General features: G+C 36.9%; 1 protein-coding gene across 1 annotated transcript in view; it reads left to right on the forward strand.

The window, feature by feature from the left end:
- LOC134654037 (transcription factor hamlet-like) overlaps positions 1–20,952 on the forward strand; it is a 118,026-nt gene that overhangs the window by 33,194 nt on the left and 63,880 nt on the right. The window contains exon 2 of the mRNA XM_063509432.1: positions 16,540–16,612. The gene's annotated coding sequence lies outside the window, so the exon portion shown is untranslated. The remainder of the gene's footprint in view (positions 1–16,539; positions 16,613–20,952) is intronic.

Raw genomic sequence — 20,952 nt, forward strand, 5'->3', positions numbered from 1 at the left:
TTTTACAGCTGTTCTTAGTTATAGTATTGGGTAGGTAATTAATCCATCTTAGGTATAAAGAGTAAGTAGGTAAGTATTTATCTAATCATTGTGAGTAATGTAAGTAATGAAAGAGGTGCGGGTACAGCTTGCTGGATTTAAACCCGCCCTTGGTCAGCTAATTGGAATGGTATTAATATATTAATTAAAATAGTACGTCTATATGTCTGTATTGTCTGTCTATTACGTTATCACACTTAAACCGCTTCACCGATTTAAATGAAATTTGCAATGCATTCAATATAATATACCTACTTATCTCCAGAAATATTCAGACACAATTACACAACATTTTAAATATGATTTAAACTTTCACGATTTTTACACATTATTAAATTATACAACGGGACTTAATCGCGTATCGCGTATCACCTGGCGTTTACAAAATTGATTGCAGTTGTGGTAGTTCCTATATCGGAGAAACAAAGCGCACAATAGCAGAAAGAGTTAAGGAACATATTGCAGCTGTCAAAAATCGTCAGGTGAACAAGTCTGCCGTGGCTGAGCATTTACTGGAGTCAGGACCAAACCACTGGATTGAGCTGCATAACCCTAAAATCCTGTCCACGGATCGTCATTTCTACAGCAGGAAAGTACGGGAAGCCATTGAAATCAAAAAACATAGTAATTTCAATCGGGACGAGGATTTCAAGATCTCATCCACATGGAATCGAGTCATTAGTAAATGTAAGCGTAAACGAATATCGACAGTCGATAAATCGAATATCGTTAGTGTTGTGTGTCGACAGAGTGACATCCCTAGTGCGCAAAACGTTCAAGCGGATAAACAAGACCAAGTGCGGGTAGTTCGAAAAACTCGCGCGGTTAGACGATGCTGATGTCAACTTAAGCCAGTCTTCTCCGAGACCACGGGGACAACGCCGTCCTCGAAACGTCGGAGGTAAATCTTAAAACTTAGATACGCGATTAAGTCCCGTTGTATAATTTAATAATTTTAAATATGGCTTTAAAAACCTACCTTAAATACCGATTTAACAAAGTACAACTACTACTACTACTACTACTACTACTAGTACTAGGTACTATCTTGGGTCCGAATCCGAATAACAAATCGGGAAAATTCATTCAACAACGAGAGACACAGCAGCTAATGTAAAATTTGGGTGTGTAATGTTTTTAATAACAACTATTTTCGAATTTTCATTTTGCATAATTCGAATTGCATAATTTTGAAAGCAGAAATTATTATTTAGTATAAAAACAAAATGAATAAGAACAAATTTCATTATTTCAGTAGTAATAATAATTTAGTTGCATAGTAATGTATTTTCATAACAGGCAATCAGTATAATGATCACTTTGTATACTATTTAATGCTCATAACGATATAATGTTCATAGAATATAAACGCCTACTGAAAATTGATAAGCAAAATATAAACGCCCCACTGCTGGGCGCAGGCCTCCTCTCATGATCGAGACTAATCGAGAGGGTAATAAAGCGTATTATAAAATAAGTCGGTTCTGGCGCTTCGCCGGCCGCTGCCGCGGCACGCTCGCTTCGCTCGCTCGGCTCGCGCGCTGTAGGGTCGCAGTTCTACCTAACACTCCTCCTCGCTTCGCTCGTCGTCGTACCTAACGGCGACCTGCCTTAAGGTAGAATATGTACTAAAGTTGTTTTATAATTTATGTCATATATTATATGATGTCACCCGATCATTCGTTAAAATATGGTTCTACATTTTAATCATAATACTAACTGTATGTTATAACAAGTAAAATTATTCCTAATGATCGTTATAAACAACGTTTTTATGATCTTAGAACATTCTGTAATTTAATTGTTATAACGAATAATATTATGGATTTTGTTTCTATACATTATGTTTATTATGAGTTTTAAAAGTAGTTAAATGTAATTATGCAAAATGTTTGTATTAAAATTGAACGGCACCCGTAAAATTTTCCCACAGCGATGACACCAATTAGGTTTACCAACATCAAGGTCATCTATAACATTTTAAAATTAATTCTCACGGACACATTTAAGATGCTCTAATCCGTCCGGAATAAGACGTGTTACACGGCAAAGTTAACCATCGCCTCCGACATCAATATCTTCAACCTTATTTTTAGAAGGGTAAGGTTTCGATTTGGATGAAAGATTGTTATAAAGGAGCAAGTGTAACTGGGTTTTGCTGTAATGTATCTCGGACGCGTCGAATCAGCTGTCACTTCACACGGAGCTTTGGTCGTCCGCTCCTCCGCAAATCAATGTCGCCTGTCACTGATTAATCCAAAGAAGATAATGGCAAAGTATCTTCTAGCTGGCATTGTTTGGTACAACTGCTACCCTCGCCTACTGGTACAAATGAATATACAAAATACTCTGTTTTTTTTATTAGCAGGCCTTTGTAACGCCGCTGTTTCTATAAAGTTGATAGATTTTTCAATTCATGTTGCTCTCCCTGCTGCCGGGAGGCCCTAACGGGAACTTCGCCGGGAAATAAACTATTTTTAAGTTTTACATGTAAATGACCGATCCATAGAAAGTAGTAGTTAATAAATGGCATTCTACATAATTGCATGATAAATCATTGTACGTAGGTACTTTTTATTGTACAAGTAGGCTTGCTAAATATAAAATATGCAAATCCAATATGAAATAACCACAGGATATTCGTTTCAATACAAGAATTCGCAAACAAGAGTGATGTTTCCGCTCTTAACGATTCTTGTTCCGAAAGTAGGGCTACTTGTAATGTATTGTCAGTTAGCATATAATTCATTTCAATTAATTATGGTAACCAATTACACTGATATTAAATTATATTAATATACATAGTTAATATTATTGTCCTGTTTATTCATCATGCCCCTGTTAACCATCGTGTTTTTAAAACAATGGAACAGATAAACCTCCTTAAACCCTTTTGTTTCTTAAAATAATTTAAAGTATAAATACTTTAAGAACAAATTTAGTAGTAATTAATTATACTCGTAATTTATGCATGCCATACGATTAAATAATAATTATTGTCCTGTTTATTCATCATGCCCCTGTTAACCATCGTGTTTTAAAACAATGGAACAGATAAACCTCCTTAAACCCTTTTGTTTCTTAAAATAATTTAAAGTATAAATACTTTAAGAACAAATTTATTCGGACGATAAAAGTCAAATAAAAATAAGATGACTTCACCTGAACCTTGAAGGCAGCAAATAATTGTAACAATAACTTTCGATTACATGGTACATTTATAGTTGTAAACTTTTCCACCTTATTTAATGTAGCCCCCGCAGTGTTTATGTTTCAAAGTAACTTCGGTCAGTTATAGGTTCTCGATTTGTTGATGAACCTGCGTGGGTTTTATGGCATGTGTATTGAGCATTGAATGCATAATATTATAATCAAGTCAAGGCTAATAACATGGAACAATGTTGAGATAACACCGGTAAATGCAGATTAATTCTTCCGATAAATAATAATAACTAATACGGCGGTTACTGTGTAACATTTGAAGAGAATACTCGTATCAATCGGCTTGTAGGGACTTTTTGGTAGCTAAATGTTGTTTATATTTACTAAATTTACTATCACGACACATATGAAGGACCAATCTACTAATTAATTACTTCAAGCTAATTTTGAATCATCAGATGACTAAGAGGAAGCAACAATATATAAAATGTAAAATGTTTGACAGGACCGAGCGTTCCTGTTGTTACTCCCATTATGTTGTTGCCTACACTGTTGTTACTCCCATTATGTTGTTGCCTACACTGTTGTTACTCCCAATATGTTGTTGCCTACACTGTTGTTACTCCCATTATGTTGTTGCCTACACTGATATCCAGAATTAGAGACGGTAATTTAGCCATTAGGGCTTTGTATTTATTATTATTATCGCGATAAGGTATAGCTCTGATTTCTTGAATGTTTTTTTAAATAATTTTGTTTAATTTGCTCATAAATATTTTCAGGAAAAGTTCCTAAACCGCTATTTATAAGAAATAAGTACGCATTTTACTTTTTTATTTTATTTTGAATATGTAATGTTATTATGAGTACCTACTTGCTAACTGTAACATTTATTGATAATGATTCAGAACACGAAATACGATTCTTGATTTATTGACGAAACTTGATTTATTTTAACTCGATAGGTATGCATTTATAGAATAGCAAACCTGAATAAGTAGTGAATTAATAGGTACCTACTTATTGACTAATTACGAACTTTTATACAAATTAAATGCTGATAGGAAACAATGATGCATGTGCAATTAACTTGTATATAATATCACTTTATATGTACAATATCCTGTAAAGGTTCATTTATATCTTAAATTTTGCGTGTCTCAATTAATATTTTTGCGTAGGCACCTAACCACCTCATAAAAATTGTGCTGGCCATAAAATCTGCAAAGAAAAACATTGCCTGGAGCAAACAAAGATGAACCAATTACATTAATATGTCGCCATCGCAAACGAGGTGGGCGCAGTTCATTTACTTCCTCATCTATAAAACCGTCATGTGTCTGTGACCCACGCACGATTCAGCCACTAATAAGGTAATAACCGCCGTATCGTTGGCACAAAAAAGGCTTACATCGAAAGTGAACAATTTTGATGAACCTTAACTAACATTGCTTTTTGGAGAGCGCGATATTTTACGCTCTTAATTGGTTGGTATAACGAGTTTGTCCTTTATTCAGTGCGGCAACTTCAAAGCCTGCGTGGATGTTTTAAACTTTAAAACAGATTAGCGATGGCCTCTTACTGAGATTATTATAATGGACGTGCGTAAGAGATTTGCTGAAAAGATTTACGAACTTTCGCTTTGTTGAGAGTTTAATGTAGTGGAAATATTGCAAATGAATCAATAAATGAGATTTATATTTTTTAAACATTATCGTTTTATTGACCCGTCTTCTTTCGTGATGTAGGTACTAACATAATTCTAAAACACAAAGTTTAATCAATTAGTGCACGCAAAATATACTCACTTAAGCTTCCCCGCCGTCAGTAGGAAGACGGGCGGAACGCGTTCATGAAAAATTTAGTTATTTTTATTCCCGTGATTGGCAAAATGGTATTTTCTTTTATTTAACATATCAAAAAAGTTACCACAAGGGAAAATTACTTATTTGCCAAAATTAAATGTATCTATAATTTATGAAAAAAAAGCAATGTGTCAACATTACAGAACATAATAATAATAAAAAAGGCGCAAGTAACCACTTACGTGTTTTCAAGTTGGTCCGTGACTATGGCAATGAGTTCAAATACTTTGATAAATGGGTATCTGCCATTAAAATCAATTAGAAAAGACGTAAAAGACCATTCTTATTAGTCAATTACTTTTTACCTAGTATTTTTCTACCATTTTTACGAAGATGAAAAGGCGAAACCCTGCAATTAATATACAGGGTGCCCGGTAATTAGTGGATAACCTTCTAACCACCGACAGAGCATGGCTAGCTCCAATTAAAAAAGACAGAAAAGTTCGATTATCTCGTAAACCACGAAACTTTTACTAGACCTATAAGTGCATTTTCTGGACCAGCCTAAGGTGCTCTGTCGGTGGTTAGAAGGTTATCCACTAATTACCGGGCACCCTGTATACCTAGGTATGTGTTTTTTTGTATGCTTTATCATATGTCTAGTACATATCTTAATAACACTTTTAACATAATGTTTTACGTTGTTTGCTACAGTTATAGCAGAAGTTTTAGTGTTGGTGTTTCAATACATATTTATTTTCGCAGCTTCAACTTCATGTCAATTACGCCCTTCTTTCTACTGGCGGCAGTACGCGGGCAAGGTCTGAGAGAACACAGTCATTGTTTTAAATATTATTCACGAGACTTGGCCACGTTACGAAGAGCTTAAACAATGGTATTAAATTAGTCCTCGTTTCATTTTGTACAGCACACATCGTTTATGTCATTATAAAAAAACATGTGAATCTTTTAATTGCACTCAAGTTTTAACTCAACTTGACCCAAATTCTGACTATGCAACCCGACCGTAACCAACTTTGTAAACAAACAACATACGATAGATTTGGTTATAACGGAATTATCGCCATTTTTGTCCAAGAATACCTTTATCTTGGCCAAATAGTCTCTTTCCAGGCGCGACAGGAGAAAGAAGTCCAAAGACGCACCGAAAACGCCTGGAGGAGCTATTGGTCAATGAAACACCTGATGAAGGGAGACCTACCTCTATCACTCAAGCGTAGGCTCATGGACATGTGCGTACTTCCAGTTCTCACCTACGGTGCTCAGACCTGGTCTTTGACGGAAGCTCAGAAGTTTAAACTCGGGGTTTGCCAGAGAGCTATGGAGCGCAGCATATTAGGTGTAAAATTAAGGGATCGAGTCCGAAACACCACGCTGCGCTCTAAGACTCGAATAATAGACGTAGCTCGGAAAGCGGCTAAGTTAAAATGGGACTGGGCTGGTCATGTCTGCCGAATGCCGGACGACTTGTGGGCCAAGTTAACCACAGAGTGGGAGCCCCACGAGTCTAACCGGGGAGCCGGCAGGCCTCGTCGGCGATGGCGGGATGGCCTGGACTCCTTCTTGAGAGGCTGGCCAGATGTAGCACTGAACAGGGACGACTGGAAGGAGAGGGGGGAGGCCTTTGCCCAGCAGTGGGACACAGTGGGCTCTGTATAATTTAGGGGCTCCATCATTTTTCAGCTGTATTGCATATGCGCGCAAGGATACTATGTTTAAAAAATGCTTTCCAATTTCTAAATATGTATAAAATCACTCATTTATAAAAATATTAGAAGAATTTTAATGTTGCATTATCGATAGTTACCTACAATTATTGTAGTTATACTTTATATCACGAAAAGTATGAATACCTACGTTAGCTATTGTTAAGTCTAGTAGGTACCTATATAAAAGTCGGCTGATTAAAATAAGTGAATACGACAAAAAGGATGTATTTATTTCCTTGTTACACTTATTACCATGGCATAGACTTACGTAATATATTTTAATTCAATTGATTAAATGTTTTATTGTCTTGACACTGACTAATTAATAATGTCGTTTTGTCGTTGCGTTGTCTAGCCTCCCTCGGTTTCATCACTGTAGTAGTCGGCAGCATTAATATCTCATTCACGCATGCGTCACTCTCGTTACAATCTTAAATATCAGTTTTCGATCACGTTTGATCTCTCTGACCCTAGATTTCGGGCTACCGTGAGCACGATCTTATCTCATAGCAAACAAGTCAAATTAACCTTACACGGCGAATCATTAAAGTTTAATTTAGAATAAACAACAGTCGGCGGCGGAACGTTTGAATCATCTCATGTTAACAATCAGAGATTAGCATGTTAAATACCTGCGTCCATTTGATAGAAATATTATTTTGATAATTAACATATGATTTACGAAATATAAAATATTCATAATGTATTCCAAATAAAATTTTAACTAGTGTACGGCACACAATTTATAAAATTGCTGTTCGAGTCGAGAAACCTACGCAACTGCGTCGGTTACATACATTACCTGTAGGTACCTACTAATTTCAACCGGATGGTCGGTTTGCAAGACCGCCAGTAATTTTGATATTAATAAAATATGCGATTTGCAGAAAAATATCATCGACTATAAGAGCCAGGAATTGGGACTAGAATCGTTTGGTCGACGAAATCATCCGCGAGCATCGGTTTTTTATTGAGATCGATATTTCGCAATAATCGTCAGCCTAAAGCCATTAAGGCAATGAATGGCGAATGTGGGGCAATATCCTGCGCTGGGCCGTAGGAAGCCGGACCAGACTTACTAATGGCGGAGATGAGTCGATACGCGGCGAGAGGGCGCGGTAAAGCGTACGAAATACGAAATGATGGTTCGCCGTAAAGTGCAAGGACAACGATAATGCGCCCGCGCCCGTCACAGCTTCTTCATACAGAAGAGACTCCACTTTATACTAACAACATACCGCGGTATTCGGAAAACAAGATTCGTTCTAGAGAAGAGAACGATACGATATGTACTAGATACCTGGTAGTTTAGATTTTAACTAGATATCTTTTGCAGCTCAATTCAGGCAACCAATGTCACTTTTACGTTAAATTATCGTAGTAAGATCGTTTCAAAATCGTTTTGAAATCTACAAATACATATCGAGACGTTTTAGACATTGTGGAAATCGTCCAAGAGTATCTCCAGAATCGCGGAAATGTCAAATTTGACAGGCTAGATCTTAAAAATATCGTTGACGTACAGGGCCGGATTAAGCATGTCGGGGCCCCTAGGCAGTGCAATGCTCGGGGCCCCCTTATAGTCAATTCTGCATGCATTTTCGGTTTTAATTTCAACCTTCAGGTGTCGGTTGAGCCGATCCGAACAAGCCGAGCGGTGTCTTTTTCGCTAGGTAATTAAATATTTTGCGAGGCTGATCAGCGATTGTCCGACCATAAGACCATACGCTGAGCCACATAATTAAAATTAAACTACTAATAATGATTTTCTATGTATTCATTGACCAGTTAAGCTACCATGTAGGTACAGGGTGAAGTAGCAAAAAACGCGAGCGTAGCGAGCGCGAAATTTTTTGTGAAAAAATTGTGAGAGCGTGTTAGAAAGACCGGGCCGGCCCTAAAAATTCGAAGTTCCCCAGTGAGGCGAGCTTTCATGCGAGGTCAAAGCCGTGCTTCAGGACAAACTCAGCTAGAGCACAGAGCTATAACCGCGAAAATCGAAGTTCGCAAATTGCGGGCATTTTTCTCTGTCACTCTAATTACGCGTTCATTGGAGTAAAAGAGAAAGATCCCCGCAATTTGCGAATTTCGGTTTTCGCGGTAGCAGACGCCAACGAATGTCCTTGTATTAAAAAGCGAGACCGCAGGCCGAGCTTGACGCAGCGAGACCAAAGGCTCGCTAAGCTGAAGAAGAGGAGATTTAGAAGACAAACCAAAAATTGAGGTAGCCTCACTTTTGGCTGAAGGTCGAGCTCAGCAATCTCCACATTACTTAACAAGCCCAAAGCGTACTTATAACCAGCGAGGTGTGCATTCATGCGAGGCAAAAGGCCTTGGAAGCTTCTGAAATCAATGTTGATATTTGTTAAAAAGCGACGCCGAGGATCGAGCTGTAAGAAAGCAGTGTGCAGCTCTCTGTCACGAACCAATCGTCAAATGTTACTCAATAATAATAATTATGTGTCATATGTACAAGAGTTACTCGGAGGGCCGAAGTTCCATTGATGAGGTTTTAGGCCCTCAGGAGCCTGAAATTCGAGCTCGACATTACTGACTTTAAAAGCTATAAAATAACGTAATTTACATAATCATCTAATGATTGTGTGTCTGAGAAACTGATATTGGACATTAGGTATAGGTAGGTATCATTTTTTTATTTTTTTTTTTATTTTGGCCATATGAAACAAATATTTTTTTTGGCGCGCGCGGGGCCCCCTAGCCGAGGCGGGGCCCATAGGCAGTTGCCTACTCTGCCTTAGGGTTAATCCGGCCCTGTTGACGTATCTTGGTGATGTCTAATAGATGTCTAGTTCAAAATCCGAATCGGGCCCATAGAGATTGTGCGGAAAGAGAAGAGTCGTGGAATGTATGGGGCCCAATACATTCCACGACTCGTCTCTTTCCGAACAGACTACATATTTTTGTTATAAGTACATCGCGCTCTGTCGACAATAACGTCAATAACTGATCTTTATTGACACATTGTCTTCAAAATTGTAGTGATTAGCTCACATGTAAGCTACATGATAGACTGGAAAAAGTTTATACGTCAAATGGGCCTAAGGTAAACGTACTGGTGGTCGACGCGGTCTCAGTACATGTCATCTTGAAACTTAAGTCATTGTCAATAGAGGTGACAGCAGGGTGTCATCTATTGAGCATTAGCATGTCGATCACCAGTACGTTTACCTTATAATATTTTTGACAATTCATGATCCATGTTAATGATCACAACAGCCAGTCAGTATTTGTTATGAGATGTGTTTTTATGACGATAAGGTATCCGAAACTGAAGTTGTCAAAAAAAATAATAAAACGCAGGCGGACGCAGACAAAATACTTTGTTTAAAATTATTCAAACGAAAAGCTTGAAACGCACCTTCTGTTCTTATTTCCTTTGTGTTCGACAACAAAGTTAAGGTCGATCCCAATCCAATGGTAATACTTATAATTTTCACTTGTAATTATATGTAGGTATGTAAGTAGTAGATCTTCAGATAGAAAGTATTAAAAAAGGTATTTTAAGATTGTTTAAGTGGGCTCTTAAGTTACCTAAAGGTTAACGTACTTTACCTATATTTTGAGTTTTAAAACATTGTAACGAGTAGATACTTTGTCATTATCATTAAACTGTTTTAATGATAATGATAAAGTATCTACTCGTATATTAAATACAGCAGCAGTTGTTTATTTTTGTTTCATCGAACAGCAGGATCACTGTGTACAAAAGCTTTAATTTTACTTTAAGGCGACGGTAGAGGTGGGTAAATTTTCAGATTCTGTCAATTTACCCCATTTCACACACAAGCGCACTTCACGCACACTACCTCACTTTACTGGGACAGGTCATTGACCCATCAAGTTTTTTTAAGATAGCGTTTTGACTTTAGTGTTAACCACTTGCCTCTTTTGAGGAACAGAAACTGTAAAAACTCAATTACTGTCAAAGACAAAACTGTAATGCGCCTTGCTCAAACGGAACTCCATATTTTGATTTTTGGATACTTTTAGTGTCGATTTGTAGAGAATTACAGCAAATAAAAAATATTATGGCGTGAAGAGTCGGTACACGGCTTCTTCGTGAACAGATTTACGTATAATTTAATGCAGTTATTAATCATTTATTAATGCAGTTATTGTTCATTATTGAACAAATTGATTGCACAAAGTGAGGTCTAAATCGAAAACGTCATATACCGTCCCCTTAAGTTATGTATAAGATAAGATTGTTGGTGCATATCATGTGAGTGCTCTTATCACATTTCTTTAAAAACAACAATTTCGTATCAATTTATTTTAATACATTTTTACCTTGCACGACTTGTTTATCAGCATACATTACTACTACTAGATAATATCATATTTATGATATCGTGCCACATGGCTTTATCATATATAAATCAGTAATGGAGCAGATTATACATGCGCATAATAAAGACAGATCGTGAGCAGGACCCCTGCATTTCTTCAACAGTTCCTATTTGTGACATCGTCCCGCCATCGTTATGAAATATGAATTTGTTAATCTATACCTAGTTACAAACAAGAAATACAAACCATCCATCCTTAAACCTTAATACTATCCTCTTAAATCTCTTTATCCTCTAAACCTTTAACAAAATATTTAAATAAAGTAGATAAGTACATTAGAAACTTTAAAGCGCCGAGGAAAAACTATGAAAATCGTACATATGTATCACACTCGGTAGCGACGACAACATCTCGTTTACTCGCTCAAACTAGTTTCGGATATCATAACAGGCGGTCTAGCATAAGTTGCGTTTTCGCGCGAGTCCATACTTGAAGTCGCGCTTGATGTATGGAGTCGCGCGCGAGAACGCAACTCATGCTAGACCGTCTGTTATATGTTAATGTCTTTAAGGTGTTTATTTAATTTATAATGACTGTTATGTTTCAGACATAGTGAGCTAGAGAACTATATAACGACACCACAATCAAAATAGCGTTCAGTTTATTAAACTTCCTTATTGCACATTCGCGGAAAATGGCTTAAAATTATTTATTTTTCCTTGAAACGACGACTAGTGACGCTTACTTTTATCATCATCATTAAATCAAGCTACCCTTCCTCACCTTAAATGACCTACCTAAGACCTATATTGAATAAAATTATTTCTATTCTATTCTATTCTATTCTATTGTGAAATGTAAGTATTGTTGCAATTATTGTAAGTAGAATTAAGTAGGTACTTACATACAATAAAACTATTAAAACAGATTATATCGCGTAAATTTAATTTATACTACATCCGTATAAATGTGGGGATGTAGTATAAATTCAATATACGCGATATAATCCGTTTTAATAGTTTTATTTCACGAGTAACTATCACGGTAACCGAAGACAATATTAGGTACATACAAGATTTTTGAATGAATGAATGAATGAATATATTTTTATTTCGTGTAACACATGGACACATTTTTATTAGTAGAGCTTACAAGCTAGGGGGTTAGTAGGTACAAACATTTAAAACAATACAACACTGATGGGGGAATGCAATCCCTCACAGTGCGACAAGTAGGGACAGTCAACCCTGTCCGCTATCATTCGTAGGATGGTGTTGGGACTGCCACGCACACGGCGCACCAGGGATGCTGCGCGCGCACGCATGGTAGTATAGAAACAATCCACGCGCGCGTCGCGAACATCCCTGATGCGCTACAAAAACGAGGCAGCCCCATCAGCACCCGGAACGCATTATTGTACTGGACCCTAAGGGCCCTATATGCCCGTTGCGTATACTGCGCCCACAGATTGCAGGTGTAGAGGGAAGTGCAAAACGCCTTAAACAATGTGACTTTCACCTCTTTAGAGCACCTTGCAAATCTGCGGGCGATCATACTCGCTCGGACCGATAAGGCCCTTCGTTCCCTTTCCATGTCCAGGTCGTCTTTGAGGTCGGTCGCGATCATATGGCCTAAGTACTTAAAATGGTCCACTCTATCTATAGGGGTACCATTGAGGCAAATAGCAGGAAGCTCCATTGTCTCCTTGCGACCGCACTCAAACACCATGACCTGGCTCTTGGTTGCGTTTTACCGTCTGAAATAATTTTGAAGTTACGAAATCAAAAAACTGAACACATTATGATTCCAGTTGGGTCATTAAAAACATCCTCATAAACTTCGTACTTGGCCAGTATAGGTAATCACCAAATGTAAAATCACTTTCGAAATCGTCATCCGAAAAGGACATGAACTCGTTAATGCGAGCGGTTTTCTGTAATAACTCCAAGATATATAATTCTTCGAAATTTAATTGTCAATCGAGTCGTAAATTTGTGACCTTAGCCTGCCTTATAACGCATCCTTCGACCTCGTGATTCGAAATTTTAGATTGCAATATAACCCTTACGGTAATACGCATAGGACTGACAAAGTTGCTTAAAGAAATAAATTAATTCACATATAGTTGTCAAACCTGCGTACTTAATTGAATGTAACGATGGCTGTCGTCACAGCTCTGCCATTAAATTCGTATGAGAGCAATCGTGAGCAAAATAAAACTCATCGGAATTGTTCCAGCTGACTCGATGACTTAATTATTGTTATTTCCACGGCCTTAGCCACGTAATTGCGGCTTGTGTCATCTATAATAAGAGTACGAGTCATATTTTTGTTTAAACTGAGCTACTTAGGTTTTTGGATCGAAGTTGCACACTTGCGCAGTGTTACTTAACTTTAACAAGCAAAGATTAAGTCTTATTCCAAATTTGAATACAAATACAGTCGATTTAAATGTAAAGAAGGAAATCTGATGTTAATTCCAACTGAAACTGGATTTTAATAACTGAATTAACTTAATGACAATGAGCGTTATAATTCGGATCAAGTTATGCTCGAGCTTCTGAGCTTATAATATGATGTTTATTACGTCCCGAGTTTCAAAAGACGTCATAACACAATGGACGCGTATGTGCAGTCGCGGTAAAATTCTTAATTAGCACCTCTATTAGTTAACCCATTGTATTAGGCGCAGATTGAAACCATAGCTTGCTTCATAGCCTTAACCTAGATCAGAACGGCGGTATATTGCAGTGTCGCATTAATCTTCGGTGACGATTAATAATAGGCTCCCGTCGCTTTGTACATCGGAATCATCGTCTATTGTACATGATATGTAAAAATTGTGAGACACACGGTCTGCTAGTTTGATCATTCGAAAATATATTTACTTTGAATTCAATACGTTATTGTTTTGTAAGTTTTTGTTTTAACGATTCAGTGTATATTAAATATTGTCATTATTACCCTTGGCATAAATCATTTCTGAATCACTGCTCCCCACGTTAACGATAGGTTAAAACTATTTCCTGTATTAAAAAAATCCGGGGCGTTTCCTTGTTTCAATTAATATACATCGTGTGATGAGTGGTTTGAGTTTTTGATGTCTACCCCCAATTTTTTCATACAATTTTCATCGGGTAGTTAAACAAATCTCTGTTTATGAAACGTTGATAAAACGTCAGTTATACGCGAACGAAACGTGTAACATGCGTCAAAAAGTCAGAAATAAAGGTAAACAAAATCAATTCGCTATAGATCCGTAAAAATTATGCATTTAGTTATATTAATAAAATTAACTCTAATTAAACCAATACCTACATTGAACACATGTAGTAGTAGTAGTAGTAGTAGTAGTAGTAGTAATCACTTTATTGTACACAACACAGGAGTCCTATGTTACCTACATGTACATGTACATGTACATGTAGGTAACGGAGGAGTCATGAAAATAAGATGCTAAAGATACTATTCAGTGGATATTCTAATACCAAGCACTGCATAGCATATCGGTAGCATCTAAAAATGCCATTTTATACATTGCGCTGAATAAAATTAAATCTATGAACATATTTACGTATCCGTGTGTGTCGCGGCCAATCGCGCGTGTTCCATTTCAAGCTAACCTCAAATGGCGCCCGCAAATTGTTTGTACCCTTTGTTTCGGCAAATTCATTCATACATATGCTACGATACGAGAATCTATCTTGTTAGGCAACAGCGTATCATCATTTGTTATGAAATAGCCATTCGGAGTAGGTACGTACGCTAAGATTGGAGATGAAACAAATTACTGTTTCGGTGTGCGCAGGTGTACAATATAATCGGTTTTAGCAATCTTTCACTGATTTAGTGGTTAGCTTGATGTTTGGTACATTTTTGGGACTGATTTTTATTTGTTGTGGTTATGATGTACCATCTGTATTCTCGATATTAACTTATTTTAAAATGTCCAATATTTTTTAAAGATCGACTTTAAGTTTACAACACTGCAAAATTATTGTTATAGAATTAGTAATTTCAGTGTTTTATGATTTAAATTTATGTTATAATAACTAAAATTTGGATTTTGTATGCGTCTAAAATAAATATTATTCATTCATTATCTGGAGGCCTACCGCGAACCACGTTCGACGCGTTGCCTCTCTGTCGCACTTGTAAATTCGTACGTAAGTGTGACAGGGAGGCATCACGTCGAACGTGGTTCGCGGTAGGCCCTCTGATACCTGTAAATGTCTACTATTTAGTACTTATATTTATTGTTTAACATTCAATATATTAGTGACTTCAAAAAAAGAGCTACCGTGAAGTTGACGAAGTTTTTTTAAGCAATATTTTACGATTTTAATATGTATACCAGATGCGTCTTTATGATTAAAAAAAATAGTCTTATACCGACGAAAACATAACAATTTACGGATGTCAATCCGCAAAGTGAGAATACTCCTCCTAGCACTTTATATATTCGTATTATATTCGGTTTAAAACTATACCATGATCTCTGCCGCCTAACCAAGATTTAGATTTGTTTATGTCGTATATTACGAGTATGAAAGTATCGCGGAGGTCGATTGTAATACATTTATTTACAAATTATGTTTATTTTAATAAATTTCTCTCACGAAAAAGTACTATCGAAATTATTAGAAGGGTTTTCTATAAATTTGCACATTTTCTCGCTCCGGACTAGATACGGCGGACGGAGAGCGAGCGAGCGAGAAAATGTTCTGAAATTAATGTCATCAGATGAAAAATAAAAATCCGCTAATATTTTACGGATGTCCCTGGTAAACCATTTTACCAGGGACATCCGTAAAATAAATGCTAAACTATACATTCATTAAACAATCCCCAAAGACATTTGGCAACAGTTCATAGATCAAGCAATTAATTTCCAATGACCAAAGCCCAGATGGCAATCACTGTATCACGATGCAACTAATACTCTGGTAATTTCACAATGAAAATTGCCATAGAAACTACGGAGAAAATATTTGGGGACTCCGGAGCAACAGTTATGCAATCGGATTGGTTGGCGATGAAATTAACGTCTTGCAATATTAGCTTATTATTTCTTAACGACTGTTATTACTGCTTCCCTTGAGCAGTGTCATTATATATCTAAACAAGCTTCTATTTATTTACGTTCCTGATGATGTGCATTTGTCAAAGTTTTGCAACGAGCGTCTACTGTTTTTTATTTTAATATCGTTATTAAGAAAAAATTAATGGTTTGACAACCGGTCTGGCCTAGTGGGTAGTGACCCTGCCTGTGAAGCCGCGGTCCTAGGTTCGAATCCCAGTAAGGGCTTTTATTTGTGTGATGAGCACAGATATTTGTTCCTGAGTCATGGTTGTTTTCTATGTATTTAAGTATTTGTATATTATATATACCGTTGTCTGAGTACCCACAACACAAGCCTTCTTGAGCTTACTGTGGCTAAGCCCCACAATTTGTGTAAAAAATGTCCTATAATATTTATTTATTGTTTCAGTTTTAAAACCCCGCCGCCAAGCTGTCTACCGCAAATGAGATTAAAGCCATTTACCACGTGGATGCGCTAATAGGTAAGATAATCTTACACCGCTTACTCACACGCATTGTAGGTACTTGTGAGAAAATTATTTTATACCTACGGCGCGATTCGGGAAATGAATTAGAGAATCACTAGATATGAAATAGTAAAGATATGTGACGTTCCACGGCAAAAGGTACCGTATGGCGGCTGGCGCTTACGCTATTATTAACGCCGCTCCAATATTCAGCCGGGGCAATGGTACCTTTTGCCGTGGAACGTCACATATCTTTACTATTTCATATCTAGTGAATCTCTAATTCATTTCCCGAATCGCGCCGCTAGTTTCATCTTGAAAATCTTTTGTGTGAACGATAATTACACTGATTGATGTATCATGTTTAAAACTGGTTCTTAATTTCATTTTACTGGTACTCTATTCAAATCGTATTTCTTACAAAAAAATAGACTCATGATGTGATTAGGTGAAGTGAACTAACATACCTACACTCCTTCCTTCTTCCTCGCGTTATCCCGGCCTTTGCCACGGCTCACGGGAGCCTGGGGTCCGCTTGACAACTAATCCCAAGAATTGACGTAGGCTCTAGTTTTACGAAAGCGACTGCCATCTGACCTTCCAACCCAGAGGGGAAACTAGGCCTTATTGGGATTAGTCCGGTTTCCTCGCAATGTTTTCCTTCACCGAAAAGCAACTGGTAAATATCAAATGATATATCGTACATACGTTCCGAAAAACTCATTGGTACGAGCCGGGGTTTGAAACCGCGACCTCCGAATTAAAAGTCGTACGCTCTTACCGCTAGGCCACCAGCGCAACATATACCTACACTAACTTATGAAAATTAGTAAGTAACATTTTAGTTCTATATTCTTAGCTAATAGAACAGTTACGAGCCCCGATTCATTAAGTGCCTACTTGCCTAGTACCCATCAGCAAACCGTAACTATCGCCTTTCTCCGGTGAAATAAGTAAATCACGTTTTAGTGCCATAATGCAACAGAAAATTAATGTGAAAATAATTCCATTATAATACGGCAACATGAGGCAACGTAAAGGGTGATCTTGTAAGTCTAAAAGGACTTAAAGCTGGGTTTATGCCGCTTGTAATAGGTACTACTAGGGCTTACTTATTATAATAAACGTGGTGGGCCGAGAGGCTTCTACACGGTTTGACCCCGGAGCGCCGATTAGTTGGCTACTAGCGGGGCAGGAGTTGTAATAATACCTAGTAACATGCTCTGCTACCAGATTGGGGCGCTGGATGTGACTCGGTCATGTTGATCTTGGAGTTTAGAAAGTAAGGAAGCGTCCTTATTTTATGATAATATCCAATACAATCCACCATGTTATAAATTACTGATTAGACATCCTTTTGTAGCTATTCAACTGTAATTGAATGAATAAGGCAATAATTTAAAGTCTATTTTTTTATTCGGTAGACTGAAATGACAGTTAATAGTATGAACATGAAATGTCATTTCATACTATTAACTGTCATTTCAGTCTACCGAATAAAAAAATAGACTTTAGTAACGACCTCACAGTTTAATGATTAACATTGCTTGCAAATTTTACGAAGTGTTATAACAACATGATTCAGAAAATTAGGTGATAGAATCATGTGAATTACACATGAATTACATTAGTAAATGTATAAATGTATACTTATACATGTTCGATGCATTTATTGACATGTTCTATCACGTACAGTTTCATCTTAATATTTTCTTGCTTCTGATTGATTTACTAAGGATATGTTATTACACGCAAAGCATCTTGCTGGCAAAATTTATAAATACGACTATATAATCCTAATATGTTACGCATGCATGTTTAATACACATGCCTTCTCACCAATTTGTTCAGTAAGATTTATGATAGCAGAAATTCTGTTCGCAATGCCGCCTCTTTAATAGCATGTCCCATCCAGTCTGCACGTAATGCGACACCATATGCCTCGGCTACATGGAACTGGACACGCATTACATGCCCCGTATCGTAAATGGCAGTGTGCAGAAATTCACCATGAAGCTGTGTCCAGGCGGGCTGGGCAAATCGACCGATTTAATCAGGAAAATAACTGGCGTCAATCTCCAATTTAATCACCAATTTAAGATTTACGGTGATATTTCAGCCCTCTAAGTTAAAAAAAAATGCTCCAAAACGGAAATACTAGCGTCACAAATTAGTATTCTTGTTTCGCGCCCCATTTTATCGGTAATATCGGTCATAATCGGCGAGCCAAATTGGCGTTAGCGTCCTCACATCCTGATTTAATCGGACAATTTCATCAGATTGGCGAAAAATTGTCTCGTCTGGATACAGCTTAAGAATGCCGTTTTAACGCTATCTAAAGTGAAGTGACTTGAACATAACAGTGATAGTTGGCAAGGTTAGGGGTCATATATTTTACCAAAGCGCTGTAGAAATATCGTATGACCTGGGTATGCAATTTTTAAGAACAATCCTCCGGGCTAAGATGGCCGACTATTTATCATTTGTCACCACGGCTGTCACATTCTAACAAATATGTAAGTGCGAAAGTGACGCACAGCATGACAGGTGATAAAAATGCGACCATGATAGCTGGTCTGGTATGTAAAATATACTTGAATCTAACAAAACAAGTATCCGGCGAAACAAGAATCCGCCGAATAGGGAACTAACCCCTACTCGTCAACAAGATATTTCAATAAAATAATATTTGCTTGGGAACCTCCAGCTATTTGCAGAATCAGATAATCATCTGCATTCAATATTACATTTTACATTACAGTAATTTAAGTACACTGAGGTTCTTGAAACTAATTTGCAACTTATGACCATTTTAATTATTTCTTCAGAATTTCTTAAGGCCATTGTTGTGATTATAATCAATTTTAATTTATTTTCGGTCGGTGTGGGGTCGGTTAATTTTTGACGGCGATGCCATAATGATGGCGAGTCACGCGATCTTAATAAATATATGGATTAGGGTAAAAGTGGGATAGATGCCCCACTTTTTGAAATTACTTGATATCTCTTATTAAAAAAAGCAAGATGCCTTATTTGTAAAACGGGTAGGTACTTTGGTTTATTATCTTCAATTTCATGAAAGGAATAAACATTATCTTTGATATTTCCAGAGTATTGGCTATTTTTGCGGACCCTAAATTTTGGGACAACTATCACATATAGGGGATAGTTGCCTAATCCATGTAAATTACGTTTAGGATAGATGCCCCGTCGAGAAAGAGAATATTTATCCCGCAAAAACTTTGATCGCACCTAGCCGTTCCATGGAATTGCACAGAGACATGCAACACAGTCAACTTAGTTGTAGTTGCAGAGTCTCTCGATAGATAAATAAAATAACATGTGTTTCATTCGCGAAACTAGAGTAATTCCAATCAAGGCAACTGTACCCCGGGGCATCTATCCCAGTTTTACCCTAAGTAATAAATGCAAACAAATAAGGTAATTTGAAACAAATTAGTCGATTTTATAGTGTATTGCAACAAAGTGCAATTAATCACCTGTTTATTTCAACGACATGTTTTGAACCGGTTTAATTACTTATACAAATACATATAGAAACACTCAACACATTGAAATGCATCAGTTGATGTTGTTAAATCAAAGTTCGATTATTCAAAAATTACTGATTAACGAGCACAGGAAATGGGTTGTTTCGTATGCAATTTCCTCTGATCAATTTGAAATTATATTAATAACCAGTCTTTATCTAAGATATGTACAGGTTACTAACCAACCAGCACGTAAAGGGAATGAACTGAATATTATACCTAATAAACAGAAAGCGAGTATTCTAACGGCGATCTATAGAAATTTGCCATAGATACAAAATGACACAAACCAAAATAATGAAAATTTTAAACTTTTTCGTAGCGGTTTTCGAAACTCAGTTATTTATTTTATACCTAGGTAGGGACCTAAACGACGTGTTAAAACTTCATGTATTAGGTTTTCATATACTTAACCGCAATAATCGACTACTTGCTCAGTCTAACCTTAATTATTTGACTAACCGCCAGTCCCGTACAAAAGAAACAGGATAGCTTCAGGCGTACCAGAGAGCATAAATTATAGACTCTACAGGCTGGTATTTTATTACGGACGCTAAGTGAAATCACCGAGTTTCACTGTTAAGCTTTGAATGCAAACGATAACATATTATCTTAGTTTATCTCAGCAATTGAATGTTTAGTTCTTAGGCAGGTAATACACGAATACCTTACAAACTAATTCATTATACATTTTAATAACGCGAGACATTGACACTTCATTCATTCATAGAATTATTAATAGGCGAAGTAAAAAATGGAAGGCGTTAGAAACTTTTACATTGGCACAAAATTGTAACTTACCGT

The sequence above is a fragment of the Cydia amplana genome, chromosome 14 (genome assembly GCF_948474715.1).
Source record: "Cydia amplana chromosome 14, ilCydAmpl1.1, whole genome shotgun sequence".
Classification (NCBI taxonomy): Eukaryota; Metazoa; Arthropoda; class Insecta; order Lepidoptera; family Tortricidae; genus Cydia; species Cydia amplana.